The sequence below is a fragment of the Parus major genome, chromosome 1 (assembly GCF_001522545.3).
Source record: "Parus major isolate Abel chromosome 1, Parus_major1.1, whole genome shotgun sequence".
Lineage (NCBI taxonomy): Eukaryota > Metazoa > Chordata > Aves > Passeriformes > Paridae > Parus > Parus major.
Genome location: NC_031768.1, coordinates 973,981 through 988,065, shown reverse-complemented (window position 1 = coordinate 988,065; position 14,085 = coordinate 973,981). Strand labels below are relative to the sequence as shown.

Below are 14,085 nucleotides of genomic sequence, written 5' to 3'. Positions count from 1 at the left end.
TTCCCGTTTCTGATTGGTGGAGCCCCCTGCCTGTCACGCGGGGAGCGGGTGGAGCTCGCACGTCAGTGCGGGGCTGTCAGATCTCTGATTGGCTGGAGGGGGCGGGGCTCTGGCTCTTTTGTGGGTTCTGATTGGTGACATTCCCTGCCCGTCACACGGGGGGCCGCGGCCGCGCGTCAGTACGGCGGCCGCGAGGGGCTCCTCCCCCCTCCCCTCAGACGGGGCGAGGGCGGCGATGGCGCGTCCGGCGGAGGCGGCTGCGGGCGCCGCTCCGGCCCCTCCGGCCCCTCGGTCCCCTGGCCGCGGCCGGGGCTGTGAGTAGGGCCCGCACAGACATGAGGTACGGCCCGGAGAGACGGGGGCAGCGGGGGGCGCGGGCTGCGAGCGGCGGCGGTTCAGCCCAGGCCGGCGGGGGGGCAGCGGCGCCTAAGCCCCTCACGGTGCCCGGGCGTGTCGCGGTGCCAGGGCCCGGGTCTTCCTCCTCGCCTCCCTCGGTAGCCAGGGCTGGCGGTGAGTGATGCTGCGCCCTTTGCTGGGGCCGGCTGCCTTGTCCTGCTCCTGTTAGCGGAGCGTGTGGCGGTACCGCCGCGGGGATTCTGCAGCTTAAATCACCTTGGTCCCGCTGCCTCCGGCCGCTGCTCCCCGCACCCGCTGCGCCCTGAGCGAGGGAAATGAGGAGAACCATTCACTAGGAATGCCATCCCTGAGGAGTGCCCTCCCTTGGGAATGCCATTCCTTAGGAACGCCATCCCTTGGGAGTGCCGTCCCTTACGGCTTGGCAAAGGGCACTAGGGGAACGAGGGAATATTGTCGGGGCGTCAGGGAAAGGAAGCCGCTCCATGGATGGGGTTGTGTCCCTGTGTGTGCCTCTGCCTCGGATGAGCAGACAGGGTTGTGGATGATATTCCCTGTGGATATCTTTTGTTCTGGTTCAGCTGCCGCTTTATTGGGGTGAAATATGGGCTTCGCCTGTAGAAAACAATATTTTCTGTGACTTCTGTCTTTCTCTGCTGCACGAAGGGGAAACACTTCCATAGCTCATCAGAGACTATTGTTTAGTAAATAATTCCTATTTGTAAACCAGCCGGTATTCCAGGTAGGATAGCGTGGCCCTCGTTAAAACAAAAAACACTCTGTCCTCCTCTACCTCTTCCCACTGCCCAGTTCCAAAGTGCTTTTTGTTTAGTGCTTATATGGCAATAGAAACTTAAGGCATTAGCTGTGGATATTAACTGATTGCATATTGGAGTCAAGCCCCAAATGGATGCATTTTCTTAAATTAAAGAGGCAAACTGTATTTTGGGAGTTGATGGCTCTGGTGAGTGTTACTCCACACGGTCTTTCCTTCTTTCTTTTACCTCTTTTTGTAGTCACCTGTAGCTTCCCTTACTGTATAGGACCTGGTGATGTTCTCACACAGGAGACTTCCTTAGGACCCAGGGAGCGGCTGCAGCTGGCCCAGCAGGGATTTAGGTTGGCTTTTAGGGCAAGGCTCTTCTTTCCCCAGAGGCTGCTGGCACTGCCCAGGCTCCCCAGGGAATGGGCACGGCCCCGAGGCTGCCACAGCTCCAGGAGCATCCAGGGATGCCCAGGCTGGGCTTGTTGGGGGGTCTGGGCAGGGCAGGGGGGCACTGGATGGATCCCTTCCAGCTCAGGGATATTCCATGATTTCTGTGATAGTTTATACCAGTGAATTGATACCAAATATTCTTCTTTCTGTTAAAATTTTCCCACTGCACCTGCAGAGCCCTGTCTGAGGTGTGGGAGGAGGAGTCTTGACTCTCTCTGCATGCCCACTCCCAGCTGCGGGAGAGGGATACCTGCCCGTGGATGCTGAACAGGTATCCTGACTGCATCCCAAGCACAGGCAGAGAAAACAGCTGCATTTTCTGTTTGCCCAGAGCTCAGGCTGTGCAGCCATCGCTGTAAATCCCAGCAGGCTGAGGCAGTCCAGCCTGTGTGTTCAGCCCTGGAGTGCTGTCCCTGATTTTGGCAGCCTGACAGGGGTCATGTTTCGTGCAGACGAGCGGTTTCCGAACAGTTTCTCCAGTGTCTGAGGCTGCCCTGGAGCTGAGTGGGCTGCACCCTGCGCTTGCTGCTTCACAAACCACACTCCATTCTTTCAGCTCCTGTGTTCCCTCTCTGATATCCCACTGTTTTTCTTTCCACATAAGATCCTTTGCAGAGTAGCTGTCTTTGCTTGGTAATTTTCCTTTAAGTCCTGGTTCTTAGATAAAGTAAGAATTGGGGTCTCAGAGCCATGACCTGCAGTGCTTACTCTGTCTCTCGCTGCTGTTTGGCCTTTCCTTAATGCCTCTAATCGTGCAATTAGGATGGATTTGGATTGAGGAAAGAATGTGAATCTAGCAATGAAATATTTCTAAATTGTGACGTTCTATAGCCTTTTATGGTGTGTCTTTTGTACTGTAATCAGGGATTGTAATTTTAGTTTTTAGTAGGATAACACCAGGAAAAAGAGGACTAGAAGAATAAAGAAAAAAATTATAGGAAAATACAAGCAATGGGTTGAGGAATGGGGAGATGAGTGGGGAGGAAGTTTCCTCTAAGAAACCATTCCCTGGCAGGGTGAGCAGGGGCTGGGATGGAATTGCCAGAGCAGCTGGGGCTGCCCCTGGATCCCTGGCAGTGCCCAAGGCCAGGCTGGACATTGGGAGCAGCTGGGACAGTGGGAGGTGTCCCTGCCATGACAGGGGTGGGATGGGGTGAGCTTTAAGGTCCCAGTCTGGGATTCTGGAATCAGGAGTTGCAGCCATGAACACTTCCCTGTGCTGTGTGAAGTACCAGAGCAGAATGAACCATCAGCAGATTGGTTTGAGGGGCACAGATTGGTTTCATCTGGGGGCTGCTCAGAGTTGACCTGCTTGGAGCCCAAGAGATGGGAGGGAGGGGTTTTGCTTTCTTTTTACCATAAAATAACCCAAAAGCTGCCTCAGCTGCTGTTGTGTGCTGGGAGCTTTGAGTGCTCGTTGCTCTTGTGTTGGACACAGCTGCTGAACTTGGGATGCCCCCTCCACAGCAACTTGGTTTTGTTTTTACTTGCCAAGCATGAAATTGGGGGGTGGGGTGGTGGACAATCAGAAATGGGGTCCAGGCTGAGATCTGGTGATGAATGACTTGTGCACAGGAAACCTCACTGTGAGGTGCCAAAACCTCTGTGGGATTTGTGGCACAAGGAGTTACCCTCTTTTAAAAGTGCACTTTGTATAATTTAAAAAGAATACACTCAATTGCACTGGTTACTTTTGGCTGGCATTGACACTACAGGCACGTGTTGGGATTTTAATTGCAGATGGAAGGATTTATAACAGTATTTGCCAGGCCCTCATACAACAAACATAAGCTGGGAGGTTTGGGAGGGCACCAGTGGAGGTGTCTGGATCTACCTGTCTGGAATGAATCTCTCCCTGGAGCTCTGGAGGTGGTCAGGTTCCTGACAGAAATTCCAGCTTTAGCTGCAGGAAAGCACTAATTACTGGTAGTAATTAGAAACTAATCTCTCCTATGCAAACAGGGCATTGTCTGTCCCCTCCAGAGGATCAGCTTCTTGACCAGAATAGAAAATTTCTGCTTAATAGAAATTAAATAATTTTGAGTGAAGAGTGAAGAGAGGTATTCTTGGGCATTCCCAGGAAGAAACATTATTCTATTTTTGATGCAAAGGGTGCATTTTTACAGCATTCCCTTCATTGCAATCAGTCAAAACACAGAAAACTTAACTGACATAGCACATCCATGGTTTGATTTTCTCTTACCACTTACATGTGTTGGATATTATATTTTACTTTTGCATGTGTTGTTTTTAAGGTAATTGAATTAATTAGTGTCCAAATGGACATTTTTTCCCTGTGAACTCTACTTTTCAATAAGTTGTGTGGTGAAATGCATGTCTGGAATTGTGAAATAATCATGAGTGTCTGAAACCTCAGTCTCTGCGGTGCTTCTCTTCCACAGCACTTTCCAATCCCCTTTCTCTGCATTGTCCCTCATGGCTGTGTGTGCCCACAGTTGTGAGAGCTCTCCATTCCATGGGTTTGTAAGAATAAGGTTTTATGGGATGGCAATCCTGGAAAATCTCAGGCCTGATGGTATATTCCACGTTCCAGGGAAATATACTGCTACTAATAATGTAGATTTAGCAAACCCTAATGACACTATTAAAATAATTCCACTGAAGAGCCTTTGTCTCAAAAGCTCAGGTTTTCCTTCGTGTTTTGATCCTTCAGATTTCCAAGGGGATTCTCTCCCTCAATGTCTTTGAAGGATCCAGCCCTGGGCATGACTAATTGGCTGTAAATGACTGTACAAGGGTTTGGCTTTGTATCATCTCAAGGTACAGGTTCATGTACTCCATAGAAATGCACAGTTTGTAGGAAATAGTTATTAACACACTTTCAAAATACACAGAACACCTGGATTTACACCTGTAATTCCTGAAGGAGGGTTCCCTTGCAGCCAGCTGGGATGGTTGGCACTTCTCTGCTGGACTCAGAATGAACCTTCTATGGAGCACATGGGTTTCTCTATTTCCATACAGAACTGTAAATATTTACTGCAGTTAAATATTCCTGTGAAATAATCCGAACTACCAGAGGACAGGGCTGGATCTTGGGATCTTGGGCAGGGATTGTTCCCTGGCAGGGTGGGCAGGGGCTGGGATGGAATTGCCAGAGCAGCTGGGGCTGCCCCTGGATCCCTGGCAGTGCCCAAGGCCAGGCTGGACATTGGGAGCTCCTGGGACAGTGGGAGGTGTCCCTGCCATGGCAGGGGTGGCACTGGGTGGGATTTGATTTCCCTCCCAGCCCAACCCATCCTGTACTTTTGGGAGTCCAGGTTTTCCAATCTCCCTCTGGAATCCTGCAGGAATCCTGACACCCAGAGGGTGCCCATGGCAGAGCTGCTTTGGGGAAACAAGAACTTTTTGTCTTTTCTGACAGCACCTTTAGGTCTCTCTGTTTGAGTCCTTGGAACCAGTGTGTGAGAGAAAGGTTTAAGTGATGTCTGGTTGTGTGTTTGCAGAAGAGCTCCCACCCATCTTGGGGGGAAGGAGAAGAGGCCTCTCTTGTTTTCGGCCTGATGCTCCTCCTGCCAAGCACACACGGACTTTTTGTTCCTTGCCCTCCCAGCTGAACTATGGAGATCCAACCTTGGCTGCTGGGCAGGGAATTCAGCTGTGTCTGTACAGCCTGAACAGCCTCAGCTGCCCAGCTAGCTGAGGCTGGAGAAAGGCAGCTGCACATTCAGCTTCTGAAGGTCAGGGGGAGTTTGGGAGGGCTCTCTCGATGGCAGTCTTTGTTTTGTGGTACAATGTAACACCTCTGCTTGTGTGTTGGAAACTTGGTGCTTTTAAGTGTTCACAAGACTGATCTGAAAACTGAAGATACAGTCAAGCCAATTCTGTGTTAATCACAAATTAAATGTAGAATTATGTTAATCATCATGCCTTTATGGTGATAAAGCCTTTTATTCTAACTGTAAAAATACATTTTTTTAATTTACATTGCAATTTCAGATTCCCAGGCACCAGGTTATGGGCTGGCCTGTGAACTGCAAGGTGCAATATTTAATGGCTTTTAAGTAAGTTTTGCATGTGGCCTTCAGGTGTGGACAGATTCTGTGAGGATTCCTGTGCTTTTGCTGAGGAGGTGCAGCCAGGAGCTCAGTTACCCAGTGCAAGTTCTAGTAACTTCATAAATCTTCAGGGTATTTTGGGGAAGTACAGTTAATTCTTACAGAGAATAATAAAAGCTGACAACTAGAGAGCTGTGTTTTGTAATAAAATGCCAGTAATCTGGTCATGTACCAAATGGGATGATGTAATCGTTGAATTTCTTGAGCAAAAATCCTGACATTTTCCTTTGAGTCACATGTGAGCCCCAGCTGGATGAACTCAGTTCTCTGGGGCTCTCAGACAGACAGGCTGCTGTGATACTCAGGGCTGGGGCTGGTGGCTGTTTTGCACGGACATTTGGTGTAATTTGATTTTTTAGAGGCAGCTCTCTCCCCTGCACCTTTGCTGCAGCTGCTGCCTGTGCCTGTGGTTGCTTTCCCAGCTCCCTGACTGCAGCCATCCCCATTCTTACCTGTTCTTTTTTTCCTCTCTTTTGTCCTGCATCTGTGTTTCTTCATTTTAATGGTCTCTTGAGTTTCAGCATTATCTGAAGGCTGGCAGGTGTTCTCTCCCTCTTACCCTTTGTATTTTGTGTTCATGGGTTTTGTTCTGTTGGTGATTGTAAGGGCCAATCCCAACAAGGAAAAACTTTGTAACTGGAACTGGGTTTTAGAAGGATCTGAAATACTTCAAAAATTTTCTTCCTTGCTAACACCTCTATTCTTCATTGTGGGCTTGAATTGCAAACAACAGAATAAACATCAAAAAGAAGAGGGCAGATTTTTTTGTTGGAATAAAGTAGTGTGGCATGAAGTTACTGTAGGTGTTCAGGGAAGTAAATTTAAAAGCAGATGTGTAACAAGGTTTTCCCCCATTCTTTTCCAACTGCTCCTTATAGTTGTCTTTTTTATAGATGTATTTTTTAAAATTCTGGTTTGCAAAATTTCTATTCAGAGAAAGAGTTCAAAGCATGAACAAAGCATGAAGCAAAAGTGTTAAAATATGTTTTCACATAAGGTCATCTATACTGAGACTCACAGCAGGACACTGTGGGTTTTTGAAGTGTTTAAGGACAAAGTTTGGAAACAGCCATTATCCAACTTGGAAACTTCTGCATATTCTGCTGTTCTATTCTCATTCTACTTCAAACCACACTAATATAACCTGCTCATTAAAGAGCAAACAGCAACCTGCTATTTAACGTAATGCATGGATTTTAAGAAATGTGACTGAAATCAAGTTTGCTGAGAAATGAGGTGGCTTCAAGGAAATGTTGTCAAATGATGATGGCGTGGCCAGAAGGCAAATGCAGTTTGTTTGTTGGGTGGTGTAGCACTCAATGCTGTGGAGACATTACTGACCAGCTCCAGCTGGCTGTGCTCAGGGATCCCTGGTTCCATTGGGTCTCAGGGTTGGAAATTCCCATGGGCCCAGAGCCCTTCAGATGCCTTTGGTGGGACAAAAGGGGATGTTGGGCTTGTGAAGATCCTTAATTAATGTGGGACTGAACCAGATGGATCCTTCCAGTTGGTGCTTCCTGGTCTCTGACCCCAACCTGCTGAAAGGTGATACCCATGCTCAGAATGTGCTTCCTTATCACAGCTGTTATCAGAGTAATCTGAATGGAGCTGAAATTTGTGCAGCATTTTCACTTTACCAGTTCTGTGCTTTTTTTAGGTTGTTTAGTCATCCTTTTTGCAGAGTCAGAAGTTAAGGATGACCCGTAAATCCCAGAGCTCTGCGCGGTGACTGGCAAGCTCTTGTGACACAGGAATAGGAAGTTCTCCAGCTGCAGTCTGGCAGGATTGTCTGGCATGGATTGTTTGGTGCTGCTCTTTCAACTCAGCATCTAAATCTGAGGGCATTGCTTCGAACTCGTGCTGTCTGCAGATGATGCAAGCAGAACAATTTTGCTTTGTGAGGAGGGAAAAAGCTGCATCCTTTACAGTCAAGTGCTCTCAACGTTGCTCTGAACTGCTGACAAATGCTATTGTATGGCTCAAAAAATAGCTTAATCTGTATTAACTACTGGGGATATTTAACCCAAAGAGTTTTAGAACTTAAAAGCAAACCCCCTGAGTGCCTCTCTTGTCCCTGCAGCACTCCATGAACATGTGGTGCCCATTCCTGTTCTTCTCTCTGGTGAGCTGGGACAGCAGCAGGGAGCGGCTGCAGCTGGCCCAGCAGGGATTTAGGTTGGCTTTTAGGGCAAGGCTCTCTTTCCCCAGAGGCTGCTGGCACTGCCCAGGCTCCCCAGGGAATGGGCACGGCCCCGAGGCTGCCACAGCTCCAGGAGCATCCAGGGATGCCCAGGCTGGGCTTGTTGGGGGGTGTGGGCAGGGCAGGGGGGCACTGGGGGATCCCTGGGGGTCCCTCCCAGCTCAGGATATTCCATCATTCTGTGATTTTAGGAAATCTGGTGAAGTTTGCTGTTAATCACACTTAAATACAGTCTTTGTACTACAAAATGTGATGGGATCTCTGAGCCTTTAGACATGACCATTTCACTGAATCCCAGGATCCTGGTGCTGGAAAATCCCTCCCAGCCCAGGGAGTCCCAGCTGTGGCCGATGCCCACCTTGTCCCCAGCCCAGAGCCCTGAGTGCCACGTCCAGCCCTTCCTTGGGCACCTCCAGGGATGGGCACTGCAAAGCTCCCTGGGCAGCTCTTTCCAGCGCTGATTTGTGCTGTTCTTGTTGGTCAAGCTGCAGCCAAACTCTTGAGGTTTCAGCTGGAGAATTCAGAATTTCTCAGGCAAAATGGTGGCATCTGAGCTGGTTTCACTCTGCTCCAGCCTGTCTCGTGTGACAGACTTTGCTGAGAGAGGAGGAGAACTGCAGGACTGAAAAGAATAAGGGATATGTGGGATTGCTTTTTCCTTGCTGTGCTCCCCACTTGCTTGGAGGCAGGGTAAGAACTGGAGCTCTGACCTTTCAGCGCCTTGGCTCGTGCTGGTGCTTGGCTCGCAGAGCTGAGCGTGTTCCAGGGATGACATGTTAGCTGGAACCTCAGCCTCACAGGCTGCTCTCTGTTCAGCTGCACTGGGTGCTGGGTGGGCTCTGCTGATGGCTGAATAATAATTCTTGTCCCCTTTGTGTCTTGAGGGATTTTAAGGACTTCCGTGGAAGTAAGATGCAGGGAGGATCTTTTGATGGATGATAAAGTTGCTGCAATCAGGAATCACATGAAGCAGCAGAAATAATGTTGCATTTTTTTCTTGCTCTCTGTGTGCTTCAAGCAGGAAAATGTTATTCTGTGGCTCCAAGGAAATCAGGCTATCCTGCTGGAGTTGCTTTCCTAGAGTTTCTAGAATCTGTTATGCTAATGCCAAGTTCCGGCTTTCCCTGGATTACTTTAATACAATCCTGGATTAAACCACCTGGGGTTTGTTAGGGATAGCAAAGCACAATCTAGCTGGGGCAGGGCAGCAACTACATGCATGCAGGGAATATAATCGTGCTGAATCTCTCCAATTGTTATGTTAAAATGAGACATTCTGCTTGGGAGGTTCTAACCAGTGACAGAAATTGAGTCCTCGTGTTTAAAACACCCTCTTGAAAATCCTGCCAGTGTTATGAATGAAAAATGCTGACTCAGTCCAGCTTTGTGCACTGAAATGAGACTCGGGAAACTCGAGCACTGAAATTCTGGTGACGCTTAATTTCCTTTAGTGGGCAGGTTTATTGTGCTTTACCATCCTTTCCCAGCTTCAGAAGGGAGAAAAAAAAAAAAAGGAAATAATTTCTTACTAAACAAAAGTTCCTTGAGTCCTCCTCAGAGACCCTTGTGAGCAATTTCTCTCTATCTGAGGTACCTTTTAGCTGGAGAGGTTTGGAAAGGCAGTAAATGCAAGGGCTAGAAAAGGGTGGAAGGTTGCAGGTGGCCTGGATACAGCAGGATGCAGCTTCTCTGGTTGGCTTTGCTCTGACAAATGAGTTTAATGTGACACCAGCAGTCTCTGGTTCTGTACCAGGGGCTTTTCTGGCAATCCCTGAATGGGTTGGGAGGGACTTTAAAGCCCACCCAGAGCCAGCCCTGCCATGGCAGGGACACCTCCCACTGTCCCAGGAGCTCCCAATGTCCAGCCTGGCCTTGGGCACTGCCAGGGATCCAGGGGCAGCCCCAGCTGCTCTGGGGACTCTGTGCCAGTTCTCCAGGAGTTTTGTGAAGGAGCAGAGATCCCCACGAGGAGCCAGGCCCTGCAGCTGGGGAGGAGAGATGAGAAAGCACCAGGTGAGCAGGACTGACCAAAGGAGAGAGATGGAATCCATCTCAGCTGAGGCATTTTGCAGTCCTGCAGGGGCATGGAGTGACAGGACAAAGGGGAATGGGATCTTGGGCAGAAATTGTTCCCTGGCAGGGTGGGCAGGCCCTGGCACAGGGTGCCCAGAGCAGCTGGGGCTGCCCCTGGATCCCTGGCAGTGCCCAAGGCCAGGCTGGACATTGGGGCTGGGAGCAGCCTGGCAAAGTGAATGAGCTTTAAGGTCCCTTTCAACCCAAACCATTCTGTGATCTCAAACATTTATTTATCTATTGAGTTCTGTTGTTATCCCTGTACAGTATTATGAAACCAGGTGAATACATTCTACTAATAATTCTATCTTGCATTAGATTGGCTTTGTCTCTCATTAAAGATTAAAAATTTTATTCTGTGAAGATTTAAATAGAAACAAAGCCTTGTTGTGATAGAAGGAAGCAGAGCTGTTACCTAGATAGGTGGTTTCCACTTTCCTTTTGATTTGTAGATTTCTAAAATAAGCATTCTGAGGATGTGCACTTGGGCTGATGTACATGAACCTAATATTAGGCTTGATTTTCCTTATTTTTACAAGTTACCTTGAGGTTTTCTCTTTTGTATTTGAGCTAGGGGAGAGCACACACATGAATTCTCAGGGTGTCTCATTCTTGTTCTGCTGAGAAAAGAGCTTCAGCTGAGGTGCTTGTTGGGCTACAGCAAGGAGGTTGGATCTTCTTACGGTTCTGCACACCAGGAAACCTAGAGCAGGAGTGGCTTCATCCAAACATGGGGCCAGCCAGATCATTGCATTGTTCTGAGAGTTTACAGAACCCAGATTAAAGAATCCCAGGATCTTAGTGCTGGAAAAGCCCTCCCAGCCCAGGGAGTCCCAGCTGTGGCCTGTGCCCACCTTGTCCCCAGCCCAGAGCCCTGAGTGCCACGTCCAGCCCTTCCTTGGGCACCTCCAGGGATGGGCACTGCAAAGCTCCCTGGGCAGCCCCTGCCAAGGCCTGAGCTCCCTTTCCATGGGCAAATTCCTGCTGCTGCCCACCCTGAGCCTCCCCTGGCCCAGCCTGAGGCCTCAGCTCTCCTCCTGTCCCTGTTCCCTGGCAGCAGAGCCCGACCCCCCCGGCTGTCCCCTCCTGCCAGGGACTTGTGCAGAGCCACAAGGGCCCCCTGAGCCTCCTTTGCTCCAGGCTGAGCCCCTTTCCCAGCTCCCTCAGCCCCTCCTGGGGCTCCAGACCCTTCCCAGCTCCGTTCCCTGCCCTGGACACGCTCCAGCCCCTCCAGGGCTCTCTTGCTGTGATTCATGTGCAGGTGCCACTGTAGGGCTGATGTGTTGTGTAACTGCTTCACCTCCCCAGAAGATTCCCTGATAAACTCTTCCAAGGGACATGGAAATATTAGGAAAGTTGGCCTTTTGGTGAGGGGAGTGCAACCAGTGTGGAAAAGTCTTATGGAAATGCTGCTCCAGAGGAGAGAGGCTGCTGGAGTGATGTTCTGGCAGAGTAACAAAAGGTGCTACACCTGGGTGTCTGTTTATCTGCTCCTGGTTATCAGATTTATTTTAAACTGCCCGAGTTCTGTGCAGAACTGAGATTTACACTGTGTTTTGGATCACAGCAGTGAACAGAGTTTTCTCCTCCCACTAGGAATAGACTAAATTTGTTGGGAGAGTATTTGGCATTTGTATCCAGTTTGTTCCGTTTGAAAAATATCTCCACAGCTGGTTGCTATAGAATCATTATATTCCTTCCTGATTCAGTGGTTAGTGTTGGATACAGTGGAGAAGTTATTGGCAAGGTAGCTGAAAAAATGTGTGAAGTTCTTTGTCCCTGGGGATGGTGCTGGCTTAGTGCCTCCTTGCAGGACTCCTTTATTCCTGGTTTTCAATAGCTGGCAGGAGCAGTGCTGGTGGATCTCTGACCTCTGGCACTGTGGATCTGGTTACTCATATTTTTGGCCAGGCTGTTACATTTTAATGTTATGGCTCATTTTTTTTTCCCCTTAGATCTGGGTATCTGTTCAGTCTGTCCAGTCTAGGGAGAAGCATTTAAAAAATGAGGTTTGTCTGAGTTTGTTATGGGTCTCAAACACTGAACTTAGCATTGAAACCAAATTAAATCTCACTTGCAACTCTGAGATCCTGTTTGAAACATCTATGATTCCCCCTCAGGCTTTCTGTTGATATTTTTTTGTGTGGTTTTTTTTTTCCCTAATGCTTAATTTACACATGATTTCTGTGTGTTACTGGGGCTTGATACTCTGCATCTGCTCTTCTCCAAAGCAGATCAATTCTTCTGCACACAGAATGTTTTCCAGGGCTCCATTGAATTCCCATGTGCAGCCCCCTGGAATATCAAACCTAAAGCTTTTACCTATCTAATGAAAACTTTTTTAGTGTTCAGGGAAACCAGCCTGAAACAGCGTGGGCAGGATGCTTCATGCCCTTCATCCTGTATCCCTGCAGGATTTATTAGGAATGTTCTCTCCAGGGTTTGGGGGAAGCCACAAGTGGTGTTTGCCTGTTCAGGCAGGTGTGTTTGGATGTGTCTTAATATTCTGCATGTTTTATTTAGAAGTGGTCTGACAGCTTCCTGAACTGTCAGCAATGAAATGAATTTCAAAGAAAGACTCACAGAAGATTTGCCAAATTTTGCAGTAGGTGAGCAAAACACAAAACTTAGTTCTCTGTGTAGCCTGATTTGGGCTACTGGCCCAGGGTGCCCAGAGCAGCTGGGGCTGCCCCTGGATCCCTGGCAGTGCCCAAGGCCAGGCTGGACATTGGGGCTGGAGCAGCCTGGGACAGTGGGAGGTGTCCCTGCCATGGCAGGGGTGGAATGGGATGAGCTTTAAGGTCCCTCCAACCCAAACCTTTTGGGATTTCTGGCTTCAGCTCTGTTGTGCCAATCTGTGTTTCAGCAAGTTTTGCTTCCCTTTTCCATGGTGGTTCTTAGGTGTGTCCCCAGTGTTCCCTGACAGATTCTAGTGCACATTGTCCCAAGGTGTTGCATTTCCTCCCCAGTTTCTTTGCCTCATTCCCACTTGATTCTGCCAGTTGGTACCTCCAGTTCCTGGAGGATTTTAACAGTGCTCTGACACCGTCCTGGCTGCTGGCAGCCAGGCTTTGGGAGGCCCCTGCAAGCCCTCATTTGGGACAGGAACCTTTCAGAAGGCTGAGGGAATGATCTCAGGATTGGAAGATGTTGATTTTTCTGCTGGGCCCAATTCAAAATTCTTTTGTTCATGTCTTGAAGGAACAGGAGGTGCTGCTTGGGTTTTTTTTCTTCCCTTTATTCCTACTCTTCAAGCATTCCAATTCTAAGCTGTCCAAGCAATGATTAAAAGAGCCATGGACAAACATATGCCCTGATAGTTGTGTTATTCCTTCATTTATCCTCGTTTCAATACTGAGAGCTGAAATAATTAGTAAGATTCTTCAGCAGGGTTGGAAGCCATGAGCTGTTGCCATATAGAGCTCCTGTAGCTTGAAAGTTGTCATGGATAATGTTTGCTGGAGAATACAAATAAAAAGGGAAGTGTGTGAGTTAATGGCCTTCTTCAATGTAGAGTGTAAGGGCATCTCTTGCTGGGGGACTTAATTGAGGATTATTTGCTGCTGCTGTTTTCTCCTTTAAACATAGGAAGTGCCTTTTTTTTTTTTTTTACTGGATTTTTTTTTTCTTTTGTAATTTGGGGTTTCCTTCTTGAAAGTTGCACCAGTCCAGCTGAACATTTGGAGTGCTGAGTGCTTGGCTTCTCAAACTGTCAGCAGCAGCATTTAATCAGATGAGAACTGAGGAATGTTCATGTAGTTTTATCTCTACAAGTACTTAATTATTCATTTCTGTGAGAAAGCAAAGTGGATTTGATGTAATAAGTGCTCCATGGGGCCTGATCTGACTGGTCACAGCTTGGGAACTGAACATATCACCTGGCAAATGCTGCAGATCATCCTTGGCACGTTCAGTGCCTCTGTTGGTTCTGCATTAGGAAAGTACAGAGTGCTGCACTCAGGTTGGGGCAACCCCTGGGATCAGTCCAGGCTGGGATGAGCAGATGGAGCAGCCCTGGGAGAGGGTGGGCAGCAGGAAAGGGATTGGGATTGTGCCCTGAGCCCCCTGAGGTGAGACCCCACCTGCAGAGCTGCCCCAGCCCTGGGACCAGCCCAGGGAGCAGCTGGAGCTGCTGGAGAGAGCCCAGAGGAGGCTCCAGGATG

At 48.7% G+C, this 14,085-nt stretch overlaps 1 protein-coding gene across 4 annotated transcripts in view; it reads left to right on the top strand.

The window, feature by feature from the left end:
* The first annotated feature begins 209 nt into the window (after positions 1-209).
* The window catches only part of ITSN1 (intersectin 1), a 98,370-nt gene continuing 84,494 nt past the window's right edge, over positions 210-14,085 (top strand). For 2 of the 4 annotated variants that reach the window (XM_033517237.1, XM_015618743.3), the window contains exon 1: positions 211-340. The gene's annotated coding sequence lies outside the window, so the exon portion shown is untranslated. Of the gene's footprint in view, positions 341-14,085 lie in introns of all 4 variants that reach the window. The other 2 variants (XM_033517186.1, XM_015618768.3) reach the window with 2 other exon arrangements.